Source organism: Camelus ferus, chromosome 26, assembly GCF_009834535.1.
Source record: "Camelus ferus isolate YT-003-E chromosome 26, BCGSAC_Cfer_1.0, whole genome shotgun sequence".
Taxonomy (NCBI): Eukaryota; Metazoa; Chordata; class Mammalia; order Artiodactyla; family Camelidae; genus Camelus; species Camelus ferus.
The window spans coordinates 21,322,118-21,338,619 of NC_045721.1; the positions used below are offsets into that span (position 1 = coordinate 21,322,118).

A 16,502-nucleotide genomic window follows, 5' to 3' on the forward strand; every position below is an offset into this window, starting at 1 on the left:
AAACAGTTAATGCATAACCTTCTGTTACCATAAGAGTGACATGGGTAAAGTTCCATATTTTAACAGGATTTTAACATTGTTGTAAAATTTGGATGCAAGTGTCCATTGTTAATTAAATTGTAATCAAGATTCACAAAGGAACTCATAAATAATTCTTAGTAGCAGAGGTGTTATTGACACATTTGGGAACACAGGTGTTTTATTTGATTACACACACTAGTTAAGTCAAAAATATTTCAAACATTTTTTAGTAGTTTGAGAGTTCATATTGTACTAGGTGCTAAAAACATAAATCTGTCTTTGAAGTCTGGGGTAAAGCTGTGTATCCCAAACAGAAGCCTCTCCTACTCCCTCAGGCTCTCTTTAAGAGTTTGTTTCTCCTGGCCGCATCCAGTAGCCATCTGGGACTTTTCCTTGTCTTCCACAAGCTATAGCTGAGGGTAATTTTTCCAACCTCTATGTTCTGTATTAATAACCTAACATTGAAAAATTCAGTTGAGTTTGGTTGTCATGTTTAAACATTTCTGGCAAAGTATGAAACATATGAAGTATTTATGATATGGACAATGGAATGAATGTTATTAAATGTGTTAAAAAGTTATTTACTAATTTTAATGATGACCCCAAATCATTAGGGATGACAGAGTCTGGGCACTTATATGAAACTGTAGATTTTGACTGGAATAAAAATTTGATTTGTCTTTTCTCACTGCAGAATTTAATTCAGCTATCAGTTTGTAGCTGCTTTTACTTTTCCTGTGTCTTTGATCTACTTTCCACAATAATTTAAAATGCAGTGTTACTGGGCTCATGTCTCTGGGGAATGGTTATCATCTGGCAGGACAGCAAGGAAGTAAGATCTGTTGAAAGCCTACTACGTGCTAGGCATTTTGCTGTATTACTTTATAAGCAATGCCACTTTCAAAGATGAATATTCCTATTACACTCTATGGATAAAAAAACTGCAGCTCAACAACGTTGAGTAAATTAATCCATGTCACATGATCAATCAATCAAGAGATGAGGATCTGAGTTCCTCTTTGCCTGACCCTAAAAAGATCCTAAAGATCCTCTGTAGTGCTCTCTTGAGTAACCATATGTACCCAGGTATCCCAGTATACCTTCTATGACAGGCAGCAGCTGACTGGTCTGAGAACAAAGAGATATTGAGTTGTTTAGGATAAGCCTGTTTGTATAATCCAATCAAGAATGGTTTTCATTTGAAGGCACTGTTCTATGACTTTTGATATCTTCATTGAATTTATTTACATGTAGCCCTTTCCCTTAAAAAGAAGTATTTTTCAAAAGATAGTTAACATGATTAATTTAAAAAGTAATTTTTAAAGTGAAAAAAAAAGTGGAGGGCAAAAAAATCTACACAGGTTCAGGGATTGGGCTTAAATTTGCTCTGCCTATAAACTAGGTTTACAAACTATGAATTATAATTATATGCACTGTAATAAGCAGTTTGTGTGTGTTAACTCCATTTGATCATTGCAAGACCACTACATGGTAGATATTATTGTAACACCTGTTTCACCATTGAGCAAACTGAAGCACAGAAAATGATTAAGTTACTTACCTGAGTTATCACTGCTGGTGCTGGTGGAGTTGGAGTTCAGTCTGAAGTTGGGTAGCATCAGAGCTCATGATCCTTCAAATTATGATTATTAAGCATGGCTTATTACTTGAACATGTTCTTTGTACCAAATACTATTTTACAGCTTTCTTCCATTTCATAAAATTCTTGCAACTGCTCTATGAAATACGTACCATTATTATTTCCAGTTGCAACAAGGAAACCAAACCTTACATATAGGAGATGGCTTGATAAAAGTAACACAGCTGGTGAGTGGCAGAACTGAGACACAAATCCAGGACTATTGGATTTGTTTTTCTTTAGGAATTTGTTATCCAAGATGGTCTAAAACAGTTTAAACACTCCTTCGTCCGTTTTTCTTCCATTTCAGTTTCCTTTCCAGCTAACTCTCAGTTCCTTCTGTGTTGTTCTCACTATCTAGCCTGGCCTTGAATTTATTTATATATTTCTTTTACATTATTGGGTGATTTCATCTGCTCCCGTGGCTTTCACTGCCATAGAAATGGTGACAGCTTCCGGAATCGATACCTGAGCCTGAAATATAGATGGGATTCCCAGCAGCTTTCTGCACATCTCTATTTGAATTTCCAAAGACAGCTCTAAGTCTAACACCTTAGTTCATCATCAGGCCTTCCCCTCTAAATCATACCCTTCCTCTTATTTTTCCCAGAGAAACGGGAATGGTAAATATTCTCCACCCAACTGATGGAGCAGAAACATTGGCAAAATATTTAACTCCTCTCCAATCTCAAGGTCCACTCAAGTACTTTGTCTTATTATTTTTATCTCTTACTTGTTACATTGTCTTAAAGATGAAGCCCCCATGTTTTAGTATGGCTATGAAGACCCATTTTGAAGGAACCTCTGTTTATCTACCCAGCTCCAGTGTTCATTGTTGCCAGTGGCTGGGTCTAGGTTCACTTCAGGTAAAACAAGAGCCTCGGGTGAAAACTTTGGGGCTCACACAAAACACAGCAAACAAAATAAAAAGCATTTAAATGCAATAATTTTTTTTGAAAAATTAAAAGCCAATGCAAAAATAATCCTTAATGAGCAAATATCAATTTTTAAATAAAGACAGGGTACAGCTGGGTCCTCATTAGGGAAAATTAGGTGGGTGATTTAAGAAAAAAAGTTTCCGTTAAAAAAAGCATACCACATTCATGGAAATTCATAATCATTTATTTGAATGACTTTTCTGTTGTGATTTTAGAGCTAGAAAAATGTAATTTAAAGGTTAGTTTCTTGACAAATGCAGGATATACTTTTTTAAAAAAACTTGAGAAAATGAAAAATAATATTTGACAGAAGAATGGACTTCTTGCCATAGTCCTCTGTAGTGTGCAAATAGAAAAATCAAACTCTCTAAGGGTCAAATACCTCATTTATAAAATAAGAGTAAAGCAAGCTATTAGTTTAAAAATAATATCTACATGGTACTTACTGTGTCCCTGTAAGTGTTCTAAATCCAGTGCAAACAATAAGTCATTTAATCCTCAATAACTCCATTTTATAAATGTCAAAACTGAGGTTAGGTGATTAAATTCACTAAAGTCCCAGTATTCTGAATAGTTGTTAAGATTTGGATAAGATAATCATGATATAAGGTCTCTCATCTGGTCAGTGCCAGAGCTAGGATTTGATCCCCCAAAATCAGTCTCCGGAGTCCAAGGTTTAACAGGCAGGTTGAACTCCTGTAAGGGCCAGGGTCTACGTGGTGAACAGATGAGAGCATATGTCAAAGTTCCACACATTTATTTTCTTTTCTAATCCTCCTACAAATAGTATTCAGGCTACTGAATTCTCATCACTGTATTATTTTATTTCTCTGATGATCAGATAAGTTACTCATTTAAATGCAGCCTTCTTGCTTAATTATTCACATGCAAATGTAATTAATATTATTCATATTTAAATTCAATAATGTTTGTATCTTTTATTTATTTACATACTCTCTGTAGTACACTCTTATTCAGTAAGTACATAAAATATGAAGCACATTCATAGAGCTTTGATCCTAAATTTATATATAAAGCAGAGTATGATTTAAAATTTTCTATTATAATAATATTATATGATAAATGTTCTGAAAGCATTTGTACCACAATATTAATTGGAGATATCACTGACTGATGAGGTTATAAACAATTTTTATTGTTTTCTACATTTTCCTTTCTATGATACTGATTTTCAAAAATAAACGTGCTATTTCTATAATGATACAAAAAGATATAAAAACACCTTGTATTTGCAATTTTTATTCACTGCTTTTACCATAGAATATGCCAGAAAAAGAATGGATGTTGAAGAATTCATATAACGACATTGCCCAGAATATGTGTATACTGCTGCAAATCTTGTTACAAATAATTTCAGACATAGTATTCATCCAAAGAACAGTCTTTTATTACAGATTAAATATTTAGAGAGGAACATAATAATGTAACTGAAAAATACCTTGATCTAATACATTGAATCTTTTTATATTTTGTATTTACTGTTATCTACTGAATTTACTTTGCTTTCACTAATTTAAAGAAATGTTGATTACTTCTTATAAGTATTGAACTTCATTTTCCTCCTAATGAACACATTTTATCACATTCTGTTGTTTTCTTACCATTCTCAAATCACAGTGTACACATATTTTAATGTTGTTTTGAACCATTTTTGCACTCTTTTTTTAAAGGCAAATACGTATGAACTATTATAACTCCTGCCCCCCATCCCCAGCCACATCCTCCCCTTACACTCCCCCACGAGTTTTAACAGATGGTTAAGAGCACAGATCACATTGAGGTAAGAATTTCAACTTAAAGAATGACTCTATTGTTAAATCATATGTTATTTTGCATAGAATATGCACTTGCATTAATTTTTTTCAACCAATAATGGACTTTTAAAGATAAAGAAAAAGAATAATGCAGCTTTGATTGCTTCATTAAGCTCAGTAGTTTATGACCTTACATTTCTGCATCATTTTCCAGAAAATGTTCCTAGTTCAATAGTGTTTCAATACCCAATTTCCCATTCTCAAATGAGACAAACATTTTCAGATGATGGAAGCTTCCTCTATTGGAAGGATAAAAACCAGTGTCTTAATGTCACTTTGAAGTGAGCTGTATCCTTTACTCCCAACTGCCGTGAGCCTGAGATGAAGGATCTTGCAGACCATTAAGTTCCATGGATTTTTTTCCGAGTCAGCACAAACCCTTAAGCACAGGTGTTTCTGTAATTATGATACATTGGGGAAATTCTCTGTGTTCAGTGGCCCTCAGACTCACACTTCCACCTCATCAGTCACATGTCAGTCTAACTCCACCCTGTGCCCTAAATCTCTGGTGTCATTAAGAAGCTGAAAACTTCAGAGGGCAGATTTGCAGCTGTGATGTATAATACAGAACATTTCATGAAAAATGTATGAGTGAGAGTTCTTTTTCTAATATTTCCTCTGTAGCAATCTGCCAGAACCATAACCATCTAGACATGTTTATTATACAGATTTTTTTAAAGAGGCTTTCATTGCTCTTTGCGATGTGATGTTCACTTGTTATTTCATAAACACTCCATTGATATTCTTTCTGCAACAAAGTGCTCTAACCTCAGGAACACAGCTGCTGCTTCTTTCCTACAAAATCTGTATTTTGAATCATAGAGAAGGCTTCACCTTGATACAATTGTAGTCTTTAGTATACTTTCTGACTTGCTAGCCGAATTCAAGGAGCTTATATATATTTTAAGAGAACATTGATATCCTTTAACAAATATTTGATGCCTGGATAATCAGACATTTTTTGAAAATTATGTTAGTGAAGAATATGACAGTTCTTTGAGTCGCTGAACTCCATAGTAAAATAACAAATATATATGAAATACTCAGCATTCTTGGCTATTTTCTCTGAACTCCAATAGCATTTATAGCCTTTTCAGCTCTTTATGATTGACTTATATTGTCTTCTTTTAGTGTTTATTCAGTATTTAGTATTTACTTCACATGTATTTACAAAATTACTACTTGTATTCTAATCTCTTTGGGATGATAGACATGTCTTTTACACTCCTTTTGTTTTGTAAATACTGTAGTATATACTGAAATATTTCCTTCCTTTCTTCCTTCCTTCTTTCCTTCCTTCCTCCTTTTCTTCCTCTCTTCCTCCCTTTCCCTTCTTTCTTTCTTCCTTCTTCTCTTTCTTTCTTCTTTCATACATTTATTCATGAACTACTTCTTGAAGACTCTAATGAGCCAGGCACTTTGTACAGTTATTATACTGATAATTAATTTTTGACAGAATTTTGGTACATCTGTATTCACTGTTAACATTTGAGATTACTGGGAGGATCCAAATGCACTGGTGACCCTTGGAAAGAGAAAAAAATGTGTATCTTGCAGAAAACTGAAATGGAGTAATAGCTCACCACTGACACCTGCTATCACACACTTGTCCATTAGTGAGAAACTTTTATTCAAGGAGAAACGAAAATTTCCAGATTCATATGATTAACAGTTATTTCCATGATAAATAATAATATGCAAGTTTTATTTTTTGTTTGTTTCTTTATGTGTGGATTTTTTTTTTTGCAAAGGAAGCACAAAATCTAAGAGTAGCTTTGATAGTGAGAATCAGCAGTAAACAACACATACAGAAACGTACAGACGCTGTTTTTAAAGGCACATCCAAACCTGCTGTGATTTACTTCCTGCAGCATACAGCAACAGAATCTTCACACACAATTTGAAGAACTATCTCTCTCCCTAGCTCTGAAGAGCAATCCTTAAGTGGTAAATGGAACCATATTGCCACTGAGTAGGAACAAAAAGAAACAATTATTTCCAAGGAAAAGTAATTATCTAGTGCTCTTTTTTTTTGAAATAGTGACTTTTTAGATAAAAATATTGATAGAATTAGCAAACAGATATGACAATTCAGCATATGTAATGGAACTGCTAAAATAAAATTTTGGCATTGATTATAGCACATTGATTCATCAAGAAAGGAGGACTACCTATACATAAGGTACATTCCTTTATTGCATTCAACCTTTGAGTTGAAATGTGTAGCTGAATTCATCAAAATTGATGCACAGAAGAAACCCTTTTGCTGAATTTTACCACCAATTTAGATAGCAACATAATATGCAAACAATTGAGAATACTGGAGTGTTTATTTTGATTTATGACCTTTACTAATATATTCGCTTGAGAAGTTCAGTTTTCATTTATATAGTGTTGCTAAAATAATTGAAGCCAGCAATGCTGCTTATCTGGAAAAAAATAAGTATTATTTCAGAATATATATTTAGTTTCACCTCAGTGTCCATTTCAGTACATTCTCAAATGATAAATATTATCAAATGTCATAAGTAGATGTATCAATGTATTGGCTTCAGTGGGCTTTTCTGCTGCCTGAAGTTATCTTTCCTTTTAAATAATCAACTAAGTATTGCAATTTAAATTAGATCATTAAGTTCATTTGATCGGTATTGTGCTGAGCCAGTTTCTTCACTTCACCTGTGGAGTTTGATCACTCCCTGGGTAGAGTGAGAGAAAGAAATACCTGGAGGACCTAGGAGTGAGGCAAACGATAAAATTTTGTGAAATAGGAGCTTTTTATCTTGAATTAGCTCCAAAGGAATTCATCAAAGGCTTTACTTCCTGTGCTGGTAGAGCACTCTCCATCAAAGTTAAGACGTGGTGTCACAGCCTAAGTGAAATGAAGACCAGCCTTATGAAAAGTGTGAGTTGTGTACTTTTATCTTGGTCAACACCTTACTGCTGCTCAAATTGCCTCATTTTAAATTTTGACTCCGTAGTATGACCTTGGTCAAATTATTTAACCTTTGTGCCTCAGACTTCTCATTGACCAGTGGGGAGTAACAGTAGCTAATCACAGAGTTACAGTGAGGATTAAATTAGATAGCCCATATAAAGTACCTGGCAAGTAGAATCACTACCTATTAATTAGGGAGTTTAGAGTCATATTCTATATTTTGTGTATATATATAATTTTTTTTAATTGAAGTATAGTCAGTTTACAATGTGAGTCATATTCTACTTTTAAAGGCATAGTGGTAAGTTTGTTCTGGAAGGACATTAATTTTTAGGATATGTGGGCAAGATGGTTTAAGTATTCCTAATCAAGGTTCTCTAAGAGTACTATTTTGTTTTTAAAAATGAGTTACAGATACATGATTTAAAAGAGTATTTATGTAAGTTATGGAATCATATACCCAGTATGTACTGTTTGACTCACTACATTGGATCTACTGGAATTCCACTAATTAATCCTCACAGCATGAAAATAAAATTTATGTCCAATGAGCGTTCATTTATTCAGTGAATTATTTTTGAATTATTTGAACTCAATATAGGGTTAACATGAATCCAGGTAGCTTGTTGATTTTCAGCTAAAGTTTTGCTGTCTCAATATATGGAATTTTGGGTTGTTTTTAGGGACATTTTTCTTTGAGAGTAGCTGGGGTAAGAATCTAATAAAGCACACATGGCCTGCCATACTTTGTGTATTTCTCATTACCTTTTTTCCCTTTCGTATATAATCAACAATGTATATATCTGTATTTGAGTTCATTTTTTCACTTTTGCCTTAATAAATATATAAAGCCTCAGAAATTATTGCAATACTAATAGGTTTGTGTGAATTATATTTTCACATGTATAAGTAATTTGATATTTTAAATTCAATTTTGAAAGAAATGAAATTCCTATTTAAAAGAATAGTTTTTAAAAATAATTTTATAAAACAAGTATTCATTCACTATCATTTCATAAGTTTGAATTTTTACAAATCCAGTTGTTTCATGTTAAATATTTCTAAATTGTAAGGTCTGTCACTTGAAAGAGAACTAAGAAAAAGAGGGCTCCAAGCAACAATACTAACCCTGCAGAAACTTCATACATAAAGTAATTGTTTTAAAAGAAAATAAATAGCAAATGAATACTTTTCTTCATTCATAGAGAATTGATTTTTAAAAGAATGTTGGTCTAAAGAGATTTACCAGGAAGAAATAGCATAACTTGCTTTGCTTGTTATTGGAAGTGCGGAGTGAAATTAGTCATTTGCTACCTAAGAAATAAGCACATCACATAACTTCTGTCATTTGTATGTTCTTATTGGAAGGTAAAGTTAGGCATGTTTAAAGGAACAAATTCAACATTACTTTATAAGAGAAACTTGATAAGTTTCTGAGAACACCAGAACTGACTGCTAATAAGACCATTACTAAGATCATGAGTTTAAAAAACACTGTTATTACTTCTATATACTTATTTTTTAAACTTAGCAAAGTAATTTACATTTATTAATAAATGGTGAATACATCCGACCATAACTTATTTGTTATTGAAATGTTACAGGAGAAAATAAAGGAATGATTGTTAAGCTACAAAATATTGCTTAATTTCAGATGTAAATTATTATTTGTGTTTTTGCTTACTCTTGGTGGGAAGCAGAAGCCACCTAAAGTTATGTGACATAGAAACCCAATAACTTAAAACTCTTAGAAACATTGCATTTGTAATATCAGTGTGATTGTTATATTCAGCAACAACATAAACAATGTAGAGTAGATACCATTTACTATTACTATCTTTTAAAATGTATTATTTTATTCTTACCTCAAGTACATGGCAGAGTTATTACTTTCCCAATATCATGGGTAGAAAAATTAAGTTTAAGGAAGATTGAGGAATAAGAAACACCTTTCAAAGCTGAGATTTGAACTCAATTCATTCTGACTTTGAAGTCTATATATGTAATCAATACAGATATTTCCTTTTATTGCTCTACAAATCAGGTGTTTTAAAGGAAGCATTGCTGTAGTATTAATGTACTGTAGAAGATATTGAGGATGTGGGTGTAGATTCATTAAACATATTAATGTCTCATAATGTATTGACTTGGTAATAAAATAAACCTGACTAAGGTGAATGAAATAATATATTTTTGTTGTTTCTAAAGGGCAAATGGAAATTTCCTTAAGTATTATAGAATCAAATTAATATTGAGTGCCATTTTAAAAAATCAATATTTTGTTAGTAAATTTAATATTATATTAATCATTTCCTGCAGTTCAGTACATGTGGCTAATCATTGCCAGACTCTTTTTAACATATCTCAGGATTTTTATAGCTCAAATTACCTATTTAGAGTGAGTTTCAGGTGGGTCAAAATTAAAAAATTAGTAAATGTTATGTTCTTTATTTCAACTTTTCTTTTGAATATGTTTTTAGTTCATTTTTTAATTCATATATCTATGAATTGTATTTCTTGGCATGTAAGCTTGGTGACATAACTTTACACCTAAAATACAATGATGAGATTGAAGATTCATATTTATAAACGAACATTTTTTTGGAGTGCGGTAAGCCATTTAACGTTACATCTCAGAACATGATAAGGTGATCATTCCCTACTATCCTTTTACTCCAGTAGATATGAAGTCACTTGCAGGGATGCACTCTGACTTACTATTTTTCAAATTTCTAGAATAGTACCTGGCAATTTTTTGGTATACCATAATAGTTATTAATTGAAATAAATGAATGTCTCCTATAAATATTAGTGATATATAACCTACCATGTTACAAACAAATTCTGTAAACTTTAGAAATCCATAATATAAATAATTATATAAAAACAACCTTCTTTAACTGAAAAATATTTAAATTCATGGTTTATTGATCTGGGAACAATGCTGAGGAAAATTACTATGCTAGGAAGTCATAAAAAAACTTGCTTCTGTCATTCCTGGAAGGGCTAACTATGAAATAAACTTGGTCATTTGCTTCAGTCTTTCCATAGGAGAATAAAGATGTGCTGAACATGTGAACATGTCATAGTCCAAAAGCTTATTTGTAAGTTAGTTAAAAATTCAGAATATTTTGTTTTTCCCACTGAATAAAGTTCTGTTTAGGTTCCTAGGACATTTGACAAAAGCCGATCATCACCCTGTAGTTGGAATGTTGTATTATGTACTGTGTTTTAAGTAGGCCAGTGTTTGAGGTCAAGAAATACTTGATTCTAGTTTGGTACCAGTCAGGCCAACTAGGGAAGAATCCCCTTAGCAGTTAACTATCATGACCAAAACAGGCATTTATCATTCACGCGAGTAGGCACCAGCAAGGAACTCTAGCAAGTAGGGGCAGTTCAAGCTCCACGTGTTACTGCTGCGCTCTGAAAACAGCTGTGCAAACAGTCCATAGACAGTGATCCTCGTCATGGGAAAACTTCATCATTTTTGTTTTTGTGGAAACATTAAAACCTCCCTTTTTGTAGGTTATAAATGCATAGGGAAATGGGAAAAAATCATAACTATATATCACTAATTTACGACATTAGGAGCATTGAGAACTAGAGTGTTTTTTGTCTTTGTAAAATCTTTTCAAGAGTAATTTGAATACTACTTGCTTTTTTTCTTGTGATCGAGTTTACAATGTGAGTGTGAATCGCTCTTACACTTGACAAATTGTCATGCCCCTTTCTAAGTACGGGTCGACTTAGAACATTTTATCCTTTGCATTTTCAACGTCATGAAATATTTCTGAGAATTCCTTTAATGTGAAGGCTTTTGCCAGCATTGCTTCCTCGGGGACGTCTTGATCCTTTTCGTTATACCACTTTCCTCATTTATGTTTATCTAAGCTCCTCCGGCTACATATCCAGTGTCTCTTGAATGGCAGCAGTGCCAATATGCCAGGGTCAGCAGTTTCTTTTATAACTCCATGTAAGTCCAATTAGAACTGTACTTCAGCGTTACTACTTGTCGTTTCTTTGCTGCGCTTTCAGTTTTGTTGGTCAGATTCCCTCTTCTGATTATCCATTTTTGTACAGTATATGTGGGAGACAAGGAAACAACACAACTACAATCTTTGCTCTTTGTGCATCAACTGAGTAACAAATGCAGGGTGATTAGTTACAGACGTATTTGGAAAGATGTGACATGACTGTTCATTTATCATGGTGCATATCTGTTATTTATATAGTAATTTGAGGACTGAAGAGCTGGCAGTGATGTACTCTGAAATTTTAGTAGTTCATTTATGATGGTAACTGAAATTTGAACCACGTTGGTGGGGGCACTAGTGTTATTTAGACCGTGACAACTGAAATTTATGCGTATTTGAACTACTCAAAACAAGGACTGTCTATAACATTGTTTGAATGTATGAAAGCCACTGATTTTGTATGTCAGTTTTATATCCAGTTACTTAATTGTTTGTTTAGTTTGGAATTTTCTCTTAGGTACCCTTGAGTTTCCCAGATAACTATTATACTGTCTGCATATAGAGGTATTACTGATTTTAAGCATTTTAAAATTTTCTATTGTCTGACTATGCTGGTTAATTCCTTCAATAGAATATTAAATAATGATAAGGAAAGTGGACATCCTTCACTCATTTTTACTGTAGCAAGAATGCAAAGTGTTTTCCCCATTAAATAAAGTGATGGCATGGCATCTGCTAAGGAAGAACCCATCAATTTAAGTATTATTATTATTTCATTGGGAATGAGTGATGAGTTTGTTAAGTACCATACATTCAGAAACTAAGATTTTAATATGGCTTCTGTCCTTGGATATTTTCATGGTGTGAATTATGGTAGAGCCTATTATAATAGCAAACTATCCTTGTATTCCAGGATAAAAGAGCATTTGGTTGTGATACATCATTTTTTTCACATGCTAATAAATTATTTCTTCTAATATTTATTTTAGTGTTTCTAAGACAAATATTTTATAGTTTTATTTTCTGTGCATGTGTAGTATTTTCAGATTTAAATGTCTATACTATACTCACATCATAAATTTTTTGGAAGATGGTTTTCTTTATGCTGTGCATAATTTAGTTAGCATTGGCATTATCTGTTCCTTATAGAGTGGAATAATACCCCTCCAAAGTTTCTGAATCTAGGACATCTTTGCAAATGTTCTTTGACATTTTTATCTACATTTGCTATTTTCATTGGTTTATTTAGACTTCATATTACTCATAAGATCATATTTAGTGAATTACATTTTTGAGACTGTTACGAATGGCAACCATGGTTTCAAATTTATTTACTTTGAATTGTAAAAAGTAAGGTAGTAAACTTCGTCTTATTTTATTTTCATTTTCTATACTTTACTAGTTTTTTTCCCTTACTGTTTTTCATATCTTATTGTGTTTATCTGTCTTCTTCCTGCTTCTCTTTTACTTTCTTTCACCTTTTAATACTGTTCTAATATGAAAGTCTATCCACGTTATTTTCTTTTCCCATTTTTTAAAAATTGTGGTGAAATACAGGTAAGGTAAAATTTATTATCCTAACCATTTTTAAGTTCAATGATACTAAGTACACTCACGTTGTTGTGCAATTGTCACCACCACCCATCTTCAGACCTCTCTTTTCATCTTGCAAACCTGGAACTCTGTACCAGTTAAACAGTAACTCTCCATTCCCTCATGCCTCCAGCCTCTGAGAAGTACCATTCTATTTTCTGTCTCTATGATTTAGACTAATCTAAGTACTTTTTAATAAATGGAGTCATACAGTATTTCTCCTTTGTGACTGGTTTGTTCCAGTTAACTCTTGAGTAGCTTCTCTCTTGCTGTTTTCAAAATGCTCTGTCTTTGGCTTTCTACAGTTTGATTGTAAAGTGTGTCACTGTGGGTCTGTCAGTGTTCATCCTACTTGGAGTGTGTTGATCTTCTTGAATGATTATATTTCTTTCATTAAATTTGTGGAATCTGTGATCATTTTTGATCTGCTTGATGGTGTTCTATGTATCTTTTAGGATCTGTTCACTTGTCTTCATTATTTTTTTCCGGTTCTAGATGATTTCTGTTGTCCTGTCTTAAAATTCACTGATTACTTTTTCTATCCGCTTCAGTCTGCCTTTGAATTACTCTAGTGAAATTTCCTTTCAGTTATTGTAAATTTCGGCTCCAGAATTTCTTTTAAAAAATTTATATCTTTATTGATATTTCCATTTTATTTATACATCATTTTCATGACTTTTTCCATGTCTTCCTTTAGTTCTTTAAGTAATTTTAAGACATTGTTTTAAAGTTGTTGTCTAATAGTTCTGCCATTGGGTCTTTCTCAGAGAGAGTATTTTTTCCCCCTTTAAATGGGCTATATTTAAAACTGAACATTTGAATCTAATAGTGTGGTGACTCTGGGAAATCAGATTCTTCCTCTCCTCAGAGTTTGTTCTTTATTGTTTTTGTCCATTTCATCATTGTAGGTTGTCTCTGTGGTGAGAACCAAACAGATGTGTAAATTTAAAGTCTTATCAAGTCTTTTCTGAGCCTGCTCCTTCCTCTTGGCATGTGCAATGACTTTGTAATTTTCCTGATATATGTAGTTACTTTTCAATGTTCTATTCTTCAATGCCTGGTTCCCCAAAGGAGAAAAAAGGGAATAATGAAGGGAGGGGAAATGATTCCAGTCCTTTCAATATTTTGGAAGTCACTTTGGCTAGAGGAGGAGGGAATTGGAACAATGGAGGGAGGTGCAATAATATTGACCCTCTCTGATTAAACACAGTGATCAATGACCAGAGCACAGGTCCCTGATATTTGGAGACAGGGTCCCTGTTGCCTGCCCTAGCCCTGTAGGCTGTGTAAACTGTTCCAGAAACAGTACACAGTTGTCTGCCCAGGAGTGAGGGATGGAGGACGATCCAGATCTGTGTAAGAGCTGCAGTTGGTCAGAGTTAATAGCAATTTACCATCCAGGGTTTCTCCTCAAAATTACAATCCTTCAGTTGACTCCAGAATTCCAAAATAGTTGCTTCAGACATATTCTCTCAGTGCAATTGTTGATAGCTGCTTCCTACTCTGCCATCTTCTCAGAGTCATCTATCCAAAATTATCTTTTATATATAATGCAAAATGTCAGCTAGTATGTGCCTTTAATATACATTCTTTGTACTATAAAACTTCATAAAATGTCATGACTTTGAAAAATATTGTGGGAGGTTGATGGGTGGTTGTAAATGGGTTATTTGTACGTTTTGAACAGTTAGGTTACTATATAGTGTTAATGTAGCATTCTGTTGTCCTTGATGGTTCCAAATAGAATGTCGTCGGTGAGAATGGTTATATTCTCTAACGTCAGTCTATGTTATCAACCAGGTGGGTTCTCTTGTATTGTTTTGCAGAAAAAAAATAACTTTTGAAAGGTAATTCTGTGTTGCTATTTATTCTGGAACACCCTATAAAGAATTATGAATTATAATTGCACAAAATTGCAAATAAACACCTGCAGCTACTCAAAAGGAGTTGCCCCTGAGGATCCCCTAAAGTGAATTTCTTGAATGCTATGTACCTCATGTTTTATGTTAGCTCAACCCAAACATATCCTTTGAGTTTGGCAAAAACAGGCTAAGTTTTAATTTTATGTAGATGAAGTATCCCCGCCAGTATAGAAAGTGTACTTACTGCAGCGTGGAACCAAGGTAGCTCTGTATGTAAATAAAATTAAAGAAAAGAGTCATAGTCAACTAAGTGATTTGTAAAGACATAAAATGAGAAAAACAGAACTTAGAGAAAGTTTATGTTAAAAACAATAACATTGTACAATCTAAAATACTGTGTAAAATATTTGAAAACACCATCAACTGTCAGTTTACTGGATGGGCAATGATTACATATAACATAGTTTCTTCTTTTAGGGGAAAAACATTTTCAGTAATTTGCTTAGCTTTTCTCTTTACTGCTTCCTACTTGCTAGGTGCTATGTAGGGTAATAAAATTTTTATAGCATTCCTATGTTTTTCAAAATAATTCTTGCCCATACTTTATATGCTTATCCAAATAGTCCTTTCATATGATGATGATGATGATGATGATGATTAATTTTACAGATAAGAAGACTGTTGCTTGGCTGGTATGTTGGCTTTCTCAAGGTCAGCCTAAATAGATAACTATCACCAGCCTACTTTATATAAACACCATATAGTTCCTGTCCTCCATAAAATTACAAATTAGTACTTAGGGCACACAGAGAAAATACACAGTTCTAAAGAACTAGCGATTCTATTAAAATTCAGCTTGCCTATGAGACAAAAGGCCACACTGACTTGTCAGCGTTCTCTGCCACAATTCCTAAATGAATAATAGCCATCAGCAACATCATCTGTGGGTGCAAATGACCACACAATAGGTCGTGTTCCCAGGTGTTGCCAGAGTCACAGTCAGACCTCCCTGTGGATGTGTGAATGTATAGAAGCGTAAAGACAAATGTCTCTCCCTGCAGAATTGAAACATTTTGCAGATAACCAAGGCACTTATGGCCAGTGCTTTCAGGGTTTTCCTCCCTATGAAATTCTATCACTTTACTTCACTCTCCTATGGCTTTTTCTTGCGCTAACATATCTCAGCTGCAAGTCAGCGTAGCTTGTCCAGCATCTGTCACTTTGCAGCAATCAATGGCCATGTTTTATTGCTTTAGGTTGTATTTCCTTGTAACTATTATCTCCAAATTCAACCTTCAGAAAACTCTTCTAGGTCTCTTGACAGAAATGATGTTGTTGGAATTAACTAAGGAGTAGCAAAGCAAAGCCCAAAACTGCCCCTCTCAGGGCAATATGTGATTGTGCGGCAACGTGCATTGAAAGAGTCAATGAGTAACATGGCAGAAGGCATATGTTATAATGCATGGGGTTCATTTTGTCAGTGCATTCATGCTGTCATATAAATTATATAATATTTTTATCAAAATAATGTTCAGTCCCAATTTGGGGAACAGTCATTAAAATTATGTAAGTGTTCAACTGATTTCCTTCATAAATAGCATAACATAAATAATATGCCAGAATTGTATGTTTTATTTTTTATTAGAAGGATAAGCCAGTCATTTCTTAGAGATGTTAGTGCCTAAGGTGGGAGCCGACAGGTATC

General features: G+C 33.4%; 1 long non-coding RNA gene across 1 annotated transcript; it reads left to right on the forward strand.

Moving 5' to 3' along the window:
* The first annotated feature begins 364 nt into the window (after positions 1-364).
* On the forward strand, positions 365-14,633 carry LOC116659986. Its single transcript, XR_004315322.1, has 4 exons — positions 365-667; positions 1,904-1,909; positions 4,601-4,607; positions 14,623-14,633. It is a non-coding gene; the product is annotated as an uncharacterized LOC116659986 (long non-coding RNA).
* Positions 14,634-16,502: the final 1,869 nt, after the last annotated feature.